Below are 15,083 nucleotides of genomic sequence, written 5' to 3'. Positions count from 1 at the left end.
GAAGAAGAGTGAGGAAAAGAAAGAGGCAATGGGTTTTGAACAAAAGTATACTAAGAAGAATTGTGTTAGACAAAAAATAAAAGAAGATGAATGTGCCACCTGGTGGAGGTGATGATAAGGACATGTCTCCTAGGACCAAGAAGAAGAAGTCAAAAAGATAAGTTGAAAAAATTAGAAAATACATCCTGTCTCAACAAAGGAGACAATGGGCTAAACGGTGGGCTTAGTGGACAAGGAGGTAATGGGCCAGGTGAGGTGGATCCAACAACAGAGGCAAGAGGATAGGCCCAATTCAGATATAGTGGGTGAAGAAGTGGACACAGACCTGGACAAGCCCTATCAATATGAATCTGAGGCGTTTAACTCTCTCATTTCCAGTTCAGATGATGAGCATAACCCAAGATATCCTGACTTTAATAAGGAGGCTGAATATGATGAGGTTGAGTTTCAAACAGGAAAACAATTTACTACTATGGCAATATTTAAGCAAGCACTGAAGGACTACTTTGTCTTTGAGGGTAAAAAGGTTGATGTATTTAAAGAATGAGCCAAAGAGGATTAGAACAAGTTGTGCTGAGGAAGGATGTCCATGGCTTGTGTTCAGCTCTTATAATAGTCAGAGTCTATGTTTTCAAATCAAGACATTTATTAGAGAGCAGAACTGCGGCAGAAATTTGAACAGTAATGTAACATCCTACCACACAGAACTTTGCGCTTAAGTCGTTAAACAGCGGTGGTATGGTATTACGACCTCTAAAATAAAATATAATACATATAATAGTTGAAAGAACGTAATATACTAGGAGCCTTGAAGAATATGTAAAGCAAATTCGCAAAAATAAAAGCGCAGTGCTTGGAAATACAAGATTACTTGCGTGTGAAGAAAATTAAGGTTCACTAGCATATATATATCAAAAGATAAGAGTTGAGGGTCAATGGTACAAAATAAGAAGAAAACCCTAGTTCTCCATAAACCTCTAATAGGTACAAAATAACACCAGCATATATGAGGAGAATCTATATATACATATAAAAAAAAAAAGATCAAAAGAAAACCCCAAAATATCCACTCCGCTGTAGAAGCTTCAGACACCTAGCGAGGTGCCGCTTGACCTGCATCTGAAAAACAACAATATTATATGGGATGAGAACCGGGGGGTTCTTAGCGTGGTAAAGGTGCCACGCACATAAGATATAAGGTCCTGAGAATGCCAAAGGCAATCCTAGAATGCCGACAGTCAGATTACAAAGCTTAAAGTACTAAACAGAAACCATAAAAAGGTGGTCTTCTAAGGATATCTAAGCCTAGCTTAAACTTAACCTTAATACTAAGTCTTTCCACCCTTCCTCCGTTACTCCATCTTCGGTGAGTTTGCAAAGACAGACAAGTAGACAAATGCAAGCACAGGTAAGAAACAAGTAGTGCAAGTAGCAAATACAATAGTTAGCATAATATAATCAATTAGGAAATCCTAATTAATGTATAGAAAACAAAGAAAACAATATGCACATGATGTATGCATGTCTTATGGCTGATGAGGCTCATATGTCGGTTATCAAGCCAACCAACAAGTCCGGTTACGAAACCCTGGACTATCCCCCATCACGCATCCCCATGAGTCTATGCATAACTTTTTCACACATATATATATATCAAATTGCTCAATGAGGGTACCATTCCCGAGAATTTATACATGCCCAGTCACCCTTACGACGTAGGGTCAACAGGGTATCGAGTTTCGACCTAGAACACGTGGTGGCAAGCCACAGTACTTTACCCAGGAAAACTCATATCTCAAATCAATTGAGTGTATAAGCCAATAAACATTCATATTCACGGTAATCATTGCATCATCATATCATTTAAGCCATGGTACCATATACACTCTAAGTATACATATTTCCATATATGATTCATCACTTTTTCAACTTTACTTTACCCCCAAGTTACTTCCATTTCCTAGTTTCAACTTATCACTAGACTTATTACTATGATATAAGGTTAAGACGATAAAAATAGAGGTCTAAAAGTTGAAATTTGAACTTTAGAACATAAAAATACATTTTTGCTGAAACAGGGGCCACACGTACGCGTGGGCGTGCACTGAGGAGCATTTCGTGTATACATCCCCCAGCATGCATACGCGTGTGCACTAAACAGAATCGACTGGCCGTGTGTGACCAGGTTCGCATACGCAAAACCATTGGGTCACGCGTACACGTGGGCGTATATTTTAGCCCACTTCGCGTGCGCAGCCCTGTTTACGCGCACGCATGCGCGTCAAATAGAAACGCATAGTTGTGTAAAGGAGATTCGCGAATGCAGAAATCCCAGCTCATGCGTACGCATGAATCATGCGTACGGTTGGACCATGCGTACGCGTGGGTGTACATTTTATCAAAAATTTTGGCTGAGTTTGAAAACCTGCAGAATTTAAATTTTGAATCCTAAACTTCCGATGCGCATAACGTTTTGGTGATTGGTTTTTGGTGCACGAAATTGTGATCACACTTTTCACAACTCTGCACAACTAAGCAACAAGTGCACTGGGTCGTCCAAGTAATACCTTACGTGAGTAAGGGTCGATCCCACAGAGATTGACGGCTTGAAGCAAGCTATGGTTGATGAGCGGATAATTTAGGCTTTTTGGCATTGTTTTTAGGTAGTTTTTAGTAGGATCTAGCTACTTTTAGGGATGTTTTTCTTAGTTTTTATGTAAAATTCACATTTTTGGACTTTACTATGAGTTTGTGTATTTTTCTGTGATTTCAGGTATTTTCTGGCTGAAATTGAGGGACCTGAGCAAAAATCTGATTCAGGCTGAAAAAGGACTGCTGATGCTGTTGGATTCTGACCTCCCTGCACTCGAGATGGATTTTCTGGAGCTACAGAATTCCAAATGGCGCACTCTTAACGGCTTTCAAAAGTAGATATCCAGGGATTTTCAGAAATATATAATAGTTTACACTTTATTCGAGTTAAGACGATGCAAACTGGCGTTCAACGCCAGTTCCATGCTGCATTCTAGAGTAAAACGCCAGAAACACGTCACAAACCAGAGTTAAACGCCAAACAGACGTTACAACTTGGCGTTTAACTCCAAGAGAAGCCTCTGCACGTGTAAAGCTCAAGCTCAGCCCAAGCACACATCAAAGTGGGCCCCGAATGTGGATTTCTGCACTTAGACTTATTTCTGTAAACCCTAGTAACTAGTTTAGTATAAATAGAACTTTTTACTATTGTTTTAGAGGTCTTGGTTATCCTGGTTCCCTCTCTGGGGCCGGAACCAATGAACACCTTTATCACTTATGTATTTTCAACGGTGGAGTTTTTACACACTATAGATTAAAGTGTGGAGCTCTGCTGTACCTCGAGAATTAATGCAATTACTATTGTTCTTTTATTCAATTTAAGCTTATTCTTGTTCTAAGATATCATTCGCACTTCAACCTGATGGATGTGATGATCTGTGACACTCATCATCATTCGTCCTTATGAACGTGTGCCTGACAACCACCTCCGTTCTACCTAAGATTGAATGAATATCTCTTGGATTCCTTAATCAGAATCTTCGTGGTATAAGCTAGAACCCTTTGGCGGCCATTCTTGAGAATCCGGAAAGTCTAAACCTTGTCTGTAGTATTCCGAGTAGGATTCAGGGATTGAATGACTGTGACGAGCTTCAAACTCACGATTGTTGGGCGTAGTGACAGACGCAAAAGAATCAATGGATTCTATTCTGACATGATCGAGAACCGACAGATGATTGGCCGTGCTGTGACAGAGTATTTGGACCATTTTCACTGAGAGGATGGGATGTAGCCATTGACAACAGTGATGCCCTATATACAGCTTGCCATGGAAAGGAGTATGCAGGATTGGATGAAGGCAGTAGGGGAGCAAAGATTCAGAAGGGACAAAGGATCTCCATACACTTATCTGAAATTTACACTAAGGATTTACATAAGTATATCTTTCATCTATTTTATGCGTTATTTATTATTATTTTCGAAAAACCATTATAACCAATTGAATCCGCCTAATTGAAATTTACAAGATGACCATAGTTGCTTCATACCAACAGTCTTCGTGGGATCGACCCTTACTCATGTAAGGTTTATTGCTTGGACGACCTAGTACACTTGCTGGTTAGTGATGCGAAGTTGTGAAGAAAGTGCTGAGTTAGAAATGCGCATACCAAGTTGAGCGCCATTGTTAGAGATCACAATTTCGTGCACCAATGGTCATCTTGTAAATCTCAGTCAGGCGGATTCAAATGGTTATGAGGTATTGATAAATAAAAGATAGATAAGACGGAAAATAACATTGAGATACTTATGTAACTCATTGGTGGGAATTTCAGATAAGCGTTTGGAGATACTTTATTGCTTCTGAACCTCTGATTTTCTATTGTCTTCATCCAATCATGCATGCTCCTTTCCATGGCAAGCTGTATGATCCTCTCAGTGACAATAGTAAGTTCAGTGGAACCTCTATGGTCTCTGTATGAGCCTCAGATTCCTTTGGTTCCTCAATAGAGAACTTCTTATTGGTCAGTGGACGTCCCTTGAGGTCTTCCTCACTGGGAATCACTGCTTTGTCACTCTCTCCATGTTCGGCCATTTTGGTTATAGTTATGGCCTTGCACTCTCTTTTGGGATTCTCTTCTGTATTGCTTGGGAGAGTACTAGGAGGAGTTTCAGTAACTCTTTTACTCAGCTGACCCACTTGTGCCTCTAAATTTCTGATAGAGGACATTGTTTCATTCATAAAACTGAGAGTGGTATTAGATAGATCAGAGACTATGTTTGCTAAGCCAGAGAGGCTCTACTCAAAATTCTCTGTCTGTTGCTGAGAAGATGATGGAAAAGGTTTGCTATTGCCAAACCTATTTCTCCCACCATTATTGTTGTTGAAGCCTTGTTGAGGCTTTTGTTGATCCTTCCATGAGAAATTTGGATGATTTCTCCATGAAGGATTATAGGTGTTTCCATAGGGTTCTCCCATGTAATTCACCTCTTCCATTGTAGGATTCTCAGGGTCATAAGTTTCTCCTTCAGAGGAGGCTTCTTTAATACTGCCGGATGCAGCTTGCAATCCAGTCAGGTTCTGAGAAATCCTATTGACTTGCTGAGTCAATATTTTGTTCTGAGCCAATATGGCATTCACAGTATCAATCTCAAGAACTCCTTTCTTCTGAGTCATCCTATTATTCACAGAATTTCTTTCAGAAGTGTACATGAACTGGTTATTTGCAACCATCTCAATGAGTTCCTAAGCTTCTGCAGGGGTTTTCAGATGAAGAGATCCACCAGCAAAATGGTCTAATGACATCTTAGACAATTCAGACAGACCATAATAGAATATGCATATGATGCTCCATTCTGGAAGCATGTCAAAAGGACACCTTTTGGTAAATTGCTTGTATCTTTCCCAAGCTTCATAGAGGGATTCACCTTCCTTCTGTTTGAAGGTTTGGACTTCCACTCTAAGCTTGCTCATCTTTTGAGGTGGAAAAAATTGACCAACTTGTCCCAAGAGTTCAGGCTTTCTCTAGGTTGTGAGTCCAACCATGTTCTAGCTCTGTCTCTTACAGCAAAGGGGAAAAGCATAAGTCTGTAGACTTCGGGATCAATCCCATTGGTCTTGATAGTATCACAGATCTGCAAGAATTCAACTAAGAACTGATAAGGATCTTCCGATGAAAGTCCATGAAACTTGCAATTTTACTGCATTAGAGAAACTAATTGAGGCTTAAGCTCAAATTTTTTTGCTTCAATAGCAGGAATTGAGATGCTTCTTCCATAGAAGTTGGTGCAATATAGTCACCAAGCATCTTCCTTGCATCTCTAGCATTGTTGTTGGGTTCGGCTGCCATGTCTGCTTCTTTTTCGAAATTCTCTGAAAGGTCCTCTCCAGAGTGTTGTGCTTTAGCTTTTCTTAGCTTCTTCTTCAGAGTCCTTTCAGGCTCAGGATCAGCTTCAACAAGAATGTTTTTATCCCTGTTTCTGCTCATATGAAAAAGAAGAGAAAAAAAGGGAGTAGTGGAATCTTCTATGTCACAGTATAGAGATTCCTTGAGGTGACAAAAGAAAAGAAGAATAGAGGAATGAGGTAGAGAGAGAATAAGAAGAATTCGAACACAGAGGGAGAGAGATGGTTCGAATTAAAAGTAGAAGAGAAGTGTTAGCAAATAAATTGAAAAAGATGTGAGAGAGAGTATTCGAAAATTCAGATTTGAAAAAAAAAAGGATTTTAAAACTAAAAAGATTTAAAAAAAAAGATTTTAAAACTAAAAAGATTTTTAATTAACTAATTGTTTTTGTTTTAAAAAGATTTTTGAAAAAGTGGTTAGTGATTTTCGAAAATTGGAAGTGGAAAAGTGGTTAGGTGGTTTTGAAAAAGATAAGAAATAGTAATTAGTTGAAAAAGATTTGAAAATAAATTTTGAAAAGATAAGAAGTTGGAAAAAAAAAAGATTTTGATCTGAAATCAAAATTTAAAAAGATATGATTGAAAAAGATTTGAAAGATATGATTTTAAAAAGATATGATTGAAAAGATATGATTGAAAAAGATTTGATTTTTAAAATTGATGACTTGACTAACAAGAAATTAAAAGATATGATTCTAAAATTCAAAAATTAAACCTTTCTTAACCTTTCTTCCAGCCAGATACCCTGGCTGGCGTTAAACGCCAGAAATCCTTCTTTACTGGGCGTTTTTCTAAACACACAGAATGCTGCCCATTCTGGTGTTTAACGCCCAGAATTGTACCTTTATTGGCGTAAAACGCCCAGAATGATAGCCATTCTGGCGTTTAACACCCAAATTGCCTGTTTACTGGCGTTTTAACGTCAGTGAGATCTTTTCTCTGTGATTCTTCTGCCTTATATTCTGAACCTTCATTTCTCTGTATTTTTTTTACTTGAAAAAATATATATTTTTTATTTTTGAATTTTTGATGAAGAGAGAGAAAAACAACAAAATGAAATAAAACATAGAAATGCAAGATCAAAACAAGTAATGCATGCATGGACACTTTGAATGTCAAGATGAACACCAAGAATACTTTGAAGATCATGATGAACATCAAGAACATATTTTTGAAAATTTTTAAGAAAAGAAAGACATGCAAGACACCAAACTTAGAAATTTTGAATGTTTAGACACTATGAATTCAAAAATGCATATGAAAAACAGCATAAAACACAAAACAAGAAAATCTTGAGATTGAACAAAGGATATCATCAAGAACAACTTAAAGATCACAGAAGAACACAATGCATATATTTTTTTCGAAAACTTAGGAAAATTAAAAACATGCAATTGACACCAAACATAGGATTTGACACTAGACTCAAACAAGAAACACAAAATATTTTATTACTTTTTTGTATTTTTCGAAAATAAAAATAAAAATAAAATTACCCAATCTAAGCAACAAGATGAACCGTCAGTTGTCCAAAATCGAACAATCCCCGACAACAGCGACAAAAACTTGGTGCTTCTGAACCTCTGCTTTCCTATTGTCTTCATCCAATCATGCATGCTCCCTTCCATGGCAAGCTGTATGATCCTCTCAGTAAAAATGGTCCGGCTACGGTCTCTGTACGGCTAATCAACTGTCTGAATTCTTGTCTCGGATGAAAAATATCAGGCACAGCTACCGCAAGGCTAATCATCTGTCGGTTCTCACTTGTGTCGGAATAAGATCCATTGATCCTTTTGCACACTGTCACTGCGCCCAACATTCGTGATTTTGAAGCTCCTCACAGTCATCCCTTCCCAGATCCTACTCGGAATACCACAGACAAGGTTTAGACTTTTCAGATCTCAGGAATGCTCTCTATTGATTCTAGCCTATACCACGAAGATCCTAATCACGGGGTCGGATGCTCTGTTGTCAGGAGAGACGATGCGAATCCGTGGATCAGAGACCCAAGAGAGTATACTCCGGCTGGCGTCCAATGACTACGTTGAACATCATGTAGACCGCTTTGTGGTTGTCAGGCACGCGGATCTTGGCTAAGCGAGTACTGAAGATAGTAGGTGATTGTCACGGGTCACCCCTTCAGTCTGACCTAACTGAATTAAGTACAAGAGTATATCTTGTAGAAGAAGTAGGTGTGAATTGAAGGAAAAACAATAGTACTTGCATTAATTCCTGAGGAACAGCAGAGCTCCTCACCTTAATCTTTGAGGTGTAGAAACTCCACCGTTGAAAATACATAAGAGAAAAAGGTCTAGGCATGGCTGAATGGCCAGCCTCCCCAAATATGATCATAAAGCTCAAGGGTTCCAAAAGAAGACCCTAATACAATAGTGAAAAGTGCTATTTATACTAAACTAGTAAACTAGGTTTACAGAAAATGAGTAGATAGTGCAGAAATTCACTTCCGGGGCCCACTTGGTGTGTGCTTGGGCTGAGCTTTGAAGCTTTCACGTGCATAGGACATCCTTGGAGTTCAATGCCAGCTTGGATGCCAGTTTGGGCGTTTAACTCCAGCTTTGGTGCCAGTTCTGGCGTTTTATGCCAGAAAAGGGTCTCTGGTGGTTGTTTGGACGCCAGTTTGGGCTATCAAATCTCGAGCAAAGTATAAACTATTATACATTGTTGGAAAGCCCAAGATGTCTAATTTCCATAGCAATTGAGATCGAGCCAATTGGTCTTCTGTAGCTCTAGAAAGTCTACTTCGAGTGCAGGAGGGTCAGAATCCAACAGCATCTATAGTCCTTTCTCAGCCTCTGAATCAGATTTTTGCTCAGGTCCCTCAATTTCAGCCAAAAAATATCTGAAATCATAGAAAAACAAACAAACTCATAGTAAAGTCCAGAAATGTGAATTTTGCATAAAAACTAATAAAAATATACTAAAAAGTAACTAAAACTTACTAAAAGCTACCTAAAAACAATGCCAAAAAGCGTATAAATTATCCGCTCATCAGTTTTTCCACTGGAATAAAGTTATCCTCTTGGATCAAAACCTTAGCCTCCTTGCATAGGCGGAAGATGATATTTAAATAAGCCAGCATGGCCCTAGTGGAATCTCTGTTTGCCAGCTTGTAAATCTCAAGGGAAATTATTTGGTGGACTTCTACCTCATTCCCTGTCATGATGCAGTGAATCATTATTGCTCTTGCAACATTGACTTCAAATTGGTTACTTGTGGGGAGTATGGAGCGCCCAATGAAGTCTAGCCATCCTCTAGAAACGGGCTTGAGGTCGGCCCTAGTTAGCTGGCATGGCTCTCCTTGTGTATTCTCAATCCATTAAGTTTCGGGCAGGCATATTGATGTGTGAGCATCTTTCTTATCTTTTCCTAGTGAATTTGCATTTAAATTGTTGAGTTTAATCAATAATTAATTATCTTTTAGCCACAATGGATGCTACTTTGAGTCTCGTGCAATTTTGTTTATTTTAGGTAGCATTTGGTTGGATTTGATGGAGAAGAAGCTTGCACAAATGGAAGCATCACAAGAATTAAAGGAGATGATCAGCGAGGAGCGACGTGTGCGTGTACCTGACGCGTGCGCGTGATTTGGAGATTTGTGCAGCGACGCGGGCGCGTACCTGACGCGTACGCGTGACACACGAAGAAGACCATCGACGCGTACCCGTGACTGACGCGTACGAGTGACATGCGCTACGTGCAAAAATGCAGAAAATGCTGGGGGCAATTTCTGGGCCCCATTTTGGCACTCAAATAAAGCATAGCTCTTTGCCAAGTTAGGCATGGATTCAGTGAAGCCAAGTGGTCCCCATGTTACAAGGCGCAGATTAGTTAATTAATTCTGATTTAAATTTGAATTTTAAAATAGGAAAAGATATTATTTTAATTTTAGAAATTAGATTTTAAATTAATAAGGATTAGATATAAAATATAAGGGGATTCTATTCCATCACATTCTGCACTTTACAGTTTACCAGAATCCTTATTTTCTCTCTAAACCATGAGCAACTAAACCTCCACTGTTAAGGTTAGGAGCTTTGTCTATTGTATGGATTGATACTATTATTTTTCTATTTTAATTCATGTTTTGATTTATATTTCAAGAATTGTTGTCGTTCTTTATCTTATGAATTTGGGTGGAACGGAAGTATGACCCTCTTTCTAATTGAGTTCTTGTATAACTTGGAAAAGCTCTTTACTTGAGCAATAGCTTAAAAATAATTTCTCCTAAATTCTAATTATTTGGATTTAACGGGATACGTGACATATAATCCTCTTATATTTGGATAATTAGGATTTTTGTGGCATAATAATCAAAATTAAACTTTACCCCCTAATTGGAATTAATTGACCAAGGAATTGGTGATTGATGAGAATTAGAGGAGACTAAAAAGGTCTAAGGAATTAGGGTCTAGTCACATATGGTTTGCCATGAATTAAATCTTGCATGATTAAAATAGTTAGTAAGAAAAGTCAATCCGGAATATAGATAACTCTGAAGCCTTAACTGCCTTCTTCATATTGTTTTCACCTCAATTTATTGCTTGCTTTTTTATTCTTTAAATTACTGTTTAATGCTTTTGAACACTCAAACACTATTTTCTGTTTGTCTGACTAAGCTAATCACTCAATTATTGTTGCTTGATCCATCAATCCTCGTGGGATTGACCCTCACTCACCTGAGGTATTACTTGGTACGACCCAGTGCACTTGCCGGTTAGTTTGTGGGTTATAAATTCCGCACCAAGTTTTTGGCGCCATTACCGGGGATTGACTGTGATTGACAAATATTGATTGTTTGATTTCTTAGATTAGGCATTTTTTCTTTAATTTCATTTAACTTATTTCCTTAAATTTAAAAAAAAATATTTTGATTTATTTTATTTTATTTTTTTCTTTTCTATTAATTTCTGAAATTAAGTTTGGTGTCCCCTTAGTTGTTTTATTCTTCCTAGTTATTTTATTTATTGAGTTTAAATTTTCTTTATGTTCTTTCTTCTTTGCTTGCATGTTTACCACATGGTGCGTTTAATTCTATTTGGTGTTTTGTGCTGAGGAAAAATAATGGAGAGAGATCATATGGGTTACTACTCACACCCAAGTAGTGATTCATATTATTGTGGATGGAGGAACTATCCGAATTTTGGTTGGCAAAGTCAAAACCAAAGACACTTCAATGCTCCATGTTCCAACTATCAAGAACCACCATCTCCATATTCATACCAAGTACCACCACCTCTCTATCCATATCAAGAACCATCACCTCTCTATCCATATCAAGAACCATCATCTTTTTACTCATATCAAGAGCCACCATCTCCCTATTCATACCAAGAACCATCCTCTTTCTACTCTTATCAAGAATCATCGTCTCTTTCTTATTCATATCAAGAGCCACCATCAGATCTTGAGCTTCTCATGAAAGAATTCATACATGATATAAAGACGAGTGTCAAAAATATAGAGAAATATGTGCAGTCGATTATCAAGAACCAGGAAGAGGAACAAGAAAATTCCTTCCCAAGAGATATAATGCAAGATCCTATGGAAGAAAGTGAGGAAATCAATCAAAGAATTCTATACTCTAGTGACTTAGAGAACTTTCCACCCTCATATATGGAAGAAGAGGAAAATGCAAAACCAAAGGAGGAAGATGCACCAACAAAGAAGGAAGATGCACAAACAAAGGAGGTTGTAAAGGATGAAAACAATTATGGGAATCTACATTCCAATGAAGCAGAGAGTGGCATAGAGGGTGAGTTTATTGAACCACCAATTCAAGAAGTTCTTGATGAAGGGTACACTCTAACCATCACACAACACCAAAATTTTGAAATCAAAGAAGTGAAGGCAACCAAGGAAAGCACTGAAAAGGGGATTGTGACCAAGAAACAGAAGAAAATATCTATGAAGAAGAAAAGGTCATCAAAAAATAATCCAACCTCTATCCCAACAAGCAAGGTGAATCAAGCTAATCATAGTAAAAGAAAGTTTGTTAGGAGGACTTTATATCAGGGGGCACTAATATTCATCTCTCTTCTCTTGGAGTCATTTCTTTTACCCAACTGGAAGAACAGGAAGAAAATTCAACAATGAAGTGTCAAGCTAGTGACATTAAAGAAGCACTTGTCGGGAGGCAACCCGATAATTTCGTATCCTTAGTTATTTTTTGTAGTAGTGGTTTTCTTATTTATTTGATTTTTATTGAGTTTTTACTATTTTTCTTTTGTTTTACGTGTGTTTTGATCATGCAGCTATTTTAGAACAGGAACCGAACACTTCGAAAAAAAAGAAGAAGGGGTGTTCGATGCGCAAGCGTCGCTGACGCATACGCGTCATGCCTGAGTAACAAACACCGAAGAAGTGAACAGAGAGTTGAGCAGGAGCGGCGCTGGAACTATGTTTTGCGCACAAACAAGACCACGTGTATGCGTACCTCATGCGTGCGCGTCGTTTGCGCTTTTAGCCACCCACGCGTACGCGTGACCTTGAAAATCGGCGTCAATGAGTGTTTGGGAAGAGAGTGATGATGGCTTGAGGCTGAAACTGTGCTAGAGGCACAAACGTGATCACACGTACGCATCCCTGACACGTGCGCGTCCTTTCCACAAATGGTCATCCACGCGTGCGTGCATAACGCGCACGCATCATATGAGAATTTCGGTTCCCAAGCCACGCGAACAGAGAGTTGTGCGTGCACGCGAATGCCTTCGCGCAATTCGCACAAACCAAGGGCATGCTTACGCGTGCCTGATGCCCACTCATCACTATGAAAATCGCACGCCCCACGTGTACGCGTACGCATCGCATGTGCCGCACAACTCCATCAGTTCGCCACCTAGTTTTGATTTTCATTCTCTCCCTCTCAAATTCTCTCTTGTTTTTTTTATCCTTTTCTTCTTCTTTACTCATACTATTTATTTCTGTTTTCAGTTCTTCTTTACTTGAGGACAAGCAAACCTTTATGTTTGGTGTTGACGCTTCGCTTATGGCTTTTCTGTTTAGCACCAAAGGGAAATGAATGTTCTTCCTGGAGGAATGAGATGGCCACCAGCATAACTGAGGTGGTTGAGTTCCTTTCATTCTACTTCTCTTCCGCTCTTATTTTGTTGTCTTCTGTTCTCTGTTGCTTTGATTGCCTGCATGATCTTTAGTACTTTCAGTTCTTATATTTAGTTTCATTCTGTTATTTGTTTTTAGCATTGAAAAAAAAAATGTTTCATGTATCACTCACTAAACTAGAATCTAAAAAGAAAAGAAAAGAAGTGATATATTGCATAAATTGAGTTTATATTTTAGAGTAGTTTTATTTACTTAAATGTGGTGGTATTATTTGTGATTTTAAATGCATGACATGAACAGTGCATATTTGAATTTGAATCAAAGAATGTTGATGTATAAGGAACAGGAATTTAGAGAATTATTATGACTTCTCTGAAATAAACAAAAATTTAATCCTTGAAGCAAAACAAACAGCAAAAAAAAAAAAAAAAACTATAAAAGCAAGGTCCAAGGCTCTGAGCATCAATGACTAGGGAGGTCAGACATGATCAAAAGCTCAAAGAGTTGTTTCCCTAGTCATATATGCTTGTGGTGTGATTGTGTCAAGTAATCCTTGAGACAAAACACTTAGAGTCGAGACCAAGTGCGTTTAACAGAGTATGCCAAAGGCTTTGAGCACCACTGTCTGGGAGTAACTGAAAGAAAAATCAGAACTTAAAGAAAGTCCCCCAGTTATGTACTTGTGGTGTTTCTGTGTCAAGTAACCCTTGAGACAAAATATTTAAAGTCACGGCTAGGCTTAAGGTGCAAAGCACCAAAGAAAAATAAATTAAAGTAAATTCTGTTGTGTTCAAGGATTAAACTGGAGTATAAAGATCAGAGAATTCGTAATATTATCCGGATTCTAATTCCGAATGATAATGACATCATTCTGATTCAAAGGAGAGTGAGATGCCAAAACTATTCAGGATTGCAGTTGTAAACCCCACTATAAGAAGAGACATGAGCTTAATTGAACTCTTATTCTCATGCAAATTCACATCCTAAGCCTATATTAGTTTGGTTGCTTGAGGACAAGCAACAATTCAAGTTTGGTGTTGTGATGCGTGAGCATCTTTCTTATCTTTTCCTAGTGAATTTGCATTTAAATTGTTGAGTTTAATCAAGAATTAATTATCTTTTAGCCACTATGGATGCTACTTAGAGTCTCGTGCAATTTTGTTTATTTTAGGTAGCATTTGGCTGGATTTGATGAAGAAGAAGCTTGCACAAATGGAAGGAGCACAAGAATTAAAGGAGATGATCAGCGAGGAGCGACGCGTCCGCGTACCTGACGCGTGCACGTGATTTGGAGATTTGTGCAGCGACGCGTGCGCGTACCTGACACGTACGCGTGACACGCGAAGAAGACCATTGACGCGTACGCATGATTGACGCGTACGCGTGACATGCGCTACGTGCAGAAAACGCAGAAAATGCTGGGGGCGATTTCTGGGCCCCATTTTGGCACTCAAGTAAAGCACAGCTCTTCGCCAAGTTAGGCATGGATCCAGTGAAGCCAAGTGGTCCCCATGTTACAAGGCGCAGATTAGTTAATTAATTCTGATTTAAATTTGAATTTTAAAATAGGAAAAGATATTATTTTAATTTTAGAAATTAGATTTTAAATTAATTAGGATTTGATATAAAATATAAAAGGATTCTATTCCATCACATTCTGCACTTTATAGTTTACCTGAATCCTTATTTTCTCTCTGAACCATGAGCAACTAAACCTCCACTGTTAAAGTTAGGAGCTCTGTCTATTGTATGGATTGATACTATTATTTTTCTATTTTAATTCATGTTTTGATTTATATTTCAAGAATTGTTTTCGTTCTTTATCTTATGAATTTGGGTGGAACAGAAGTATGACCCTCTTTCTAATTGAGTTCTTGTATAACTTGGAAAAGCTCTTTACTTAAACAACAGCTTAAAAATAATTTCTCCTAAATTCTAATTATCTGGATTTAACGGGATACGTGACATATAAACCTCTTATATTTGGATAATTAGGATTTTTGTGGCATAATAATCAGAATTAAACTTCACCCCCTAATTGGAATTAATTGACCAAAGATTTGGCGAT

The 15,083-nt window shown here is 38.1% G+C and overlaps 1 non-coding gene across 1 annotated transcript; it reads left to right on the top strand.

The window, feature by feature from the left end:
* The first annotated feature begins 5,389 nt into the window (after positions 1 to 5,389).
* Positions 5,390 to 5,497, top strand: LOC130937075 (small nucleolar RNA R71). Its single transcript, XR_009068310.1, has one exon. It is a non-coding gene; the product is annotated as a small nucleolar RNA R71 (small nucleolar RNA).
* Positions 5,498 to 15,083: the final 9,586 nt, after the last annotated feature.

Source organism: Arachis stenosperma, chromosome 6, assembly GCF_014773155.1.
Source record: "Arachis stenosperma cultivar V10309 chromosome 6, arast.V10309.gnm1.PFL2, whole genome shotgun sequence".
Lineage (NCBI taxonomy): Eukaryota > Viridiplantae > Streptophyta > Magnoliopsida > Fabales > Fabaceae > Arachis > Arachis stenosperma.
This window is presented reverse-complemented; position numbering and strand designations above follow the sequence as displayed.